The sequence below is a fragment of the Loxodonta africana genome, chromosome 10 (genome assembly GCF_030014295.1).
Source record: "Loxodonta africana isolate mLoxAfr1 chromosome 10, mLoxAfr1.hap2, whole genome shotgun sequence".
In the NCBI taxonomy this organism is placed as follows: domain Eukaryota; kingdom Metazoa; phylum Chordata; class Mammalia; order Proboscidea; family Elephantidae; genus Loxodonta; species Loxodonta africana.
Window position 1 is genome coordinate 27,628,688 of NC_087351.1, and position 6,000 is coordinate 27,634,687.

Here is a 6,000-nt window from a genome sequence, read left to right on the forward strand (position 1 = left end):
GTACTACTTAAGTCATTCAACTAGCATATAAATGTAAATTCATGGTTTCATTACTTTCCCTTTGCAAAAACCATCTTTAATCAATCAACAAACATGTATTCAGTGCCTACGATGCATAGTGCATGGTTTCAGGACTTCTTGAAGTATCATATAGGATCATAGGACTTGTTGAAGTATTCAAATATTTACTATCTTAAAGATTTAACATTTTAACACATAAAAAAGCTAATTAATTAACTTGCTATATAAAGGATCTCAAATAAGCTGCATGAACATAGGATTTTTGAGGCAGAAAAAATACCTATGAGCCAGGGTAACAGGGCTGTCTTCAGAAAAAAAGTAGAACTTATGATATACTTTAAAAGATAGATATAATTTACTTGAGGAGACAACTGCCTGTCTCAGATCAAAGAACTATGGAGACATAATCAGGGAATGTCTTCCAGTCTGGAGCAGCGATTAGTGAGCTATCTCTGGAAACAATTGATAACACCAAAGACAAAACAAAAAATGTGGCTACCATGTGCAGTATAGCATGATAACTCCTTTATGCATACCATCTTGTTTGATATTTATAAACACACTGAGAAGTTGGTATTACTACATTCTTTTTACGGTTCACTAAATTGAGACCAAGAGAGAGGAAGTTAATTATGCAAGGTCACAAGCTAGACCAGTAATTAGTAGAGCTATTGGTACTCAGGTCTGCCTCTTAACCAGTTATGTAGGGAAGATTGCTTTTTTCTCATGACTTTCTGATTGTATGATACACACAGACTTAGTTCTTTTATGGATTCCCATGTTCTACTCTCATCACCTTAGACAGATCTAAGTAAGAGAGAAGAAGGCAGCTTTGTCCTCAGATGTTTACAAGCTTCTGGGAGTATAAACTACATCAAAAACATCCACAATTTATCCAGAATATTTAAATGATGGTGGTAGAAGAAGGCAAATGCATGTAATACCTGCAGCTCAGACCATCCTGGTTGAGTTCCTGGACTGCCATTGTCTGGATTCACATGAAATCCTTTAGCTTCCAATAGAAGAGACTCAGCTCTTACCATTCTCTAATGGAGAAACCAAGGTGTTCTCTCTTCACGTCAAGAAGTGAAATAAAGTCCACAACTAAACCAAGTCAGGTATTATTCCCACATATAAGTCTGATTTCTATCCATTCTAATTCCTTTATCTTAGATACAAACCTCGGATTGCAATGGTTTATTAAAATAAAAATAAAGTAATTTCAGTTTCTGACTGCAGGCCCTTCTCATTTGTATTGATTCTTGCTCATTATGTTCAGGTGAAGCTGCTGCTATTGTACAGAGTAACATTAATTGAATTCTACCCAGAACAACTCTATCACCCAAAGTACCTGTTCAATACTGGACCTTAGTAATCTCAGTATCATACACCAATATCTCTAAACTATTTCTGTATTTACCACCTACTCACTTATTCAAAGACCTACAACGTGACTGTTTCCGAAGTGTAAACCTCTTTCAACATTTTCCTGGTTAGAACCAACATTACTTCACGCACAAACAGCTCTAAGAATACTAATGTTGTAGGAGATATAGCTAATTAGGACACAGGAGAGTACTGAACAAATGATGCTGCAGAGACGTGGGTCACCAATGTGAGTTCATTTTTCAAGGGAATTGTCACCTGGAATCCTGGCAAACCAACGAATAAAGCTATTAATGAGTCACAAAAGGAGAAAAAAAGGGAACAACATTTTTCCTAAGGAAGCACCATTTTCTTCCCTTAATTTGAAATATTTATTTATGAATAAGGTTAAAAAGGGGTCTTCAAGGAACTTTCTTATATTTATATTAAATCCACTCTATCAAAGGACGTTGGTAGTTAAAACAGATAACTACATAGAAATCCTCAGGATTTGTGTGGTTGTTTGTATGCTTGTTTTAATTTCTGTAAATCTATTTTTCTGCTCTACAATAAAAAAACTAGCATATTCATGATCCTCATGGAATTATTTAGCTATAGATTCTATAACACGACCCACAACTTAACTAAAAATATAATCAGAAACAAGGATACCCTTTGCTGTCGAGTCAATTCTGACTTGTAACGGCCCTACAGGACAGAGTAAAACTACCCCACAGGGTTTCCAAAGAGCACCTGGTGGATTCAAACTGCCAACCTTTTGGTTAGCAGCCGTAGCTCTTAACCACTAAGCAACTAGGGTTTCCCGGAAACAAGGGTAGTGTGCTAGGGTTGGTAACATTAGGATTCATAAGAAACCTTCAACTCCAGTTCAATCGGTAACTTACTCTGTAGCTTTGGGTAACTCACTTTATATCTCTATGGACTTTTTTTAATCTGTAAAATAAGTAGGCTATTGAAATTATTTTCATAATGCCTTCCAGTTCCAAAATTTCCTATATCATATCAAGCACTAATATTCTTATTAATTTAAGAGAGACAGTGAGTACAAAAAAACAAATAAACATTAAATAACAGCATTAGATATGACTTACTTTTGCATACATGGCCTAGTAAAAAGAAAAAGACAATTTAGAAAAGTAAACACAATTCAATCATATTATTTCTTACTACTTATCATAGAAGTAGTAATTTGTGTGATCATAGAAGTGGTAAGTATAATTAGATAACCAAGTAATTCGAATGAGAAGAAATAAGATTTTGCATAAGGACTTTGCAGTCACAATAAGTGGATCTGGAGATATTATAGAAAGAAATCTCAGGTGATAGCTTGGAAATGCTACTCCACTGCCTGAAATCCTTCACTGGAAAGGTAAAGTTCAACTTTACCATGACCAGCATGGCACAAAAAACAAAAATGTGTCTTGACTCCTGGTATTAGCACTTGCTGTTCCTTCCTCCCGGAATGTTCTCTCCCTAATCCGTGTGTTTGTAGTGAAGCCTAAACAGATTATTAAAAATCAGATTGCACCATGACTTAACTACCTGAATAAAGTCATTCAATGCAACAGTTGTATAGGAAATATTTCCTTCAATTCTCTACTCTACAGATGATTTTTAGCTCAACAAAATGTATTGAAATTCTCCTGTGTGCTGGGTCCCTGCTAGGTTACAGGATATACAGAAATCTGTAAACAGTAGAAACAGAAAGAAATAAAAAAAAATCTGTAAACAGTAGAAACAGAAAGAAATTGTAGGAAAAAAATCCATCGCAGATATTAAGGTAAAACTGGAAAGAGAATGGGGAAAACAGACACTGCTGAAAACACATTAAGAGAGATAAAGGTCAGTGATACACATGGGCCTAACCCATGAGGAACTTACAACCTAACTGGGGAGAAAGCCATATAAACAGATGCCTTTAAGGTTTTGTGTTTTGTTTTGTTTTGTTTTAGGGTAATATAATTAAAAGCAATATGTCAGTAGGTACAGAATGCTATGGGAACACAGAAAAAGGAATCCTTAGCCCAATCTGGGGATTCGGGGAAGGATTATTCAAAGCCATGATACCTGAGTTGAGTTTTGAAGGATAAGTAAAAGTTAGATGAAGATAACTGCATATTATATTGCAGAGAAAGGGAGTAGCAACATCATAAACATGGAAGTGTTAGTGTGATGTATGGAGTGGAGCAGGGGGAAGGAATGCAGGACACCAAAAAAGTTTGTGGGAAAGCAAGGATGAAGAAGGGGCCCTACAGACGGTCTAGTATTATTAGATTATCAGGGTCAAGAGGGAATCAAAAAGAAGGCAGAAAGGCAGAAAAAAATGTTATTAATTATTTGTAAATTTATAACATTAAATGTATAAAAGTGGAAAAAGAGTAATGTCTAAATAAATTATTTCAACTTCCACCTTAGAAATCAGATGAAGAAGAACAAATTAAACCCAAGTAAGCAGTAGGCAGTGGACGAGTAATAGCACAGAGCAATTCAGAAAGAAATAGAAGAAAGAAAAACAACACATAAAATCAAAAGCTAGTTCCATGGAATGATCAACAAAACTGATAAACTTCTCAACAGACTAATCAGAAAAAAAAGAAAAGAGAAGAAAAATCGTTATTGTTGTTTGTTGCTGTCTAGTAACCTCCTACTTAGGGCAATGTTATGTATAATAGAACAAAACATTGCCCTGTGCCATCTTCATGACAGTTGGTATGTTGGAGTCCATTGCTGTGATTCCTGTGTTACTCCATCTACCTGAGGGTTTCCCTTATTTTTGTTGACTACCAAACATGATGTCCTTTTCCATTGATTGGCCTTTCAGATGATGTTCCCAAAGAAAGTCAAAGTATCGCCATCCTCATTTCCAAGGTACTTTCTTGTTGTACATTCAGATTGTTTCAAGAAGGAAGATGAGGAGGCAGAGCCAACATGATGCCATAGACGGACGTACCATGCCATCACTCTGCAGCAAAGACCCAAAAAACTAAGTAATACAGATACAACCATCAATCTTGGGAACCTAAGCATCAAATGAAGGGATGAAGAATTAGATCAAACACTGAATGGAAGAAGAAACTGATGGAAAACAGAAAATGAGGAGAGATACGGAGTGGAGGTCCCCTGTCAACTAACATGGCACAGATTTGCCATCTCAGAACACAGCCAGTACCAACCCCAGACAAGGAAGGCAACTTCACATAGCTCCCAACAGGAGACAGAGCACCCGCCCTGAATGGCACCTCCACCTACCACCACTGAAATCCACAGCACTGCCACAGCTAGAGAGGCACTGGCCCGCCACCTTCCTGGGTCTGCCCTGATCCCTCCCCCAGCCCCACCCTCCACTGGCTTCCACCATGCCACCATTTTTTCTCTCTTTTGTTTCTCTCCCTTCACACCAAGCCCAATGAGCCATGTTTCCTCCCTTCTCACCAGACCCAGGGCCACCTGCCCTCCTTGCTGGCACCCACTGTACCACCATTTTTTTCTCATTTTCCTTTCTTACTTTTCTTTCACCCTTCCATCTAGCCCCATAGGCCACCTCCCCCATTCCCTCCAGCACCTGCCACACTGCCACAGATAGAGTGCTACCAGCATATCGGCCCACTGCTGCCCAGGGTCTGCCACACACCTACCTACTGGCTACGCTTTTTTTTTTTTCATTTTTTATTTCTCTCTGTTTTCTATTCTTTCTCCCCCCAACCCAGCCCCTGACACCACCCCCTTCCAAAAAACACGCCACCATGCAGCCACAGCAAAATCATCCCCAACACATAGTCCCGCCACTGCATCAAACCTTTACCACCCCTCCCCTACCACCACTCAGCAAACGGCTGAATGATGGGAAACGAGCCCATACTATGCCATGTCTGACAACACTGGTTATCTGATGAAGAGCTGTGAATGCACCCACGCCACTGGACCAACATCAGAAGGCAGAAAATGCCCACCTGGACAGCCCTAAGCCACCAGCCAAACCAGTGTACGGTGAAGCTGGTTTGCACTGCCTGTTATTGCCCTGCACACGTGGGCAAGGCAGGGAGAGCTATTGCACCCACAGGTGAGCAAGCAGCAAAGCACACCTGGCCTGCCCGCCCTGACAAATCAAAACAAAACAAAAAAGCAGGATGAAATAAATGAACATAGAATCAACAAATAGGAAAAAAAAATAACACCTTAATGTCAGGGAGACAGGATACAATATCAAAACATATAAAAAAGCAGGGTTAGATGGCTGTAGCAGGTGACCAAGATAAAGAATCAGATGATTTTCCAATAGAAGAAAAGGCAGTGGAACTACCTCATAATGGAACTCAGAAGACTAATATTTAGGGCTCACCAAGAGAAAAGGAATGGGATCAGAGAAAACCAACAAAAAAATAGGCAAAATCGTGGAAAACATGGGCAAAATCAATGAAAAATAGTCAAAATGAAGGAAAACAGACAAAGCAATAGAATAATTCAGGAAAATAATATAAGAACAAAATGTAAAAATAAATGAACAACTAGAAATCATATAAAAAGAGCCACTAGAAATCCAAAAGATAAAAATATTTTCAGAAATAGATAATTCAAAAGAGGTTTTAGGAGCAA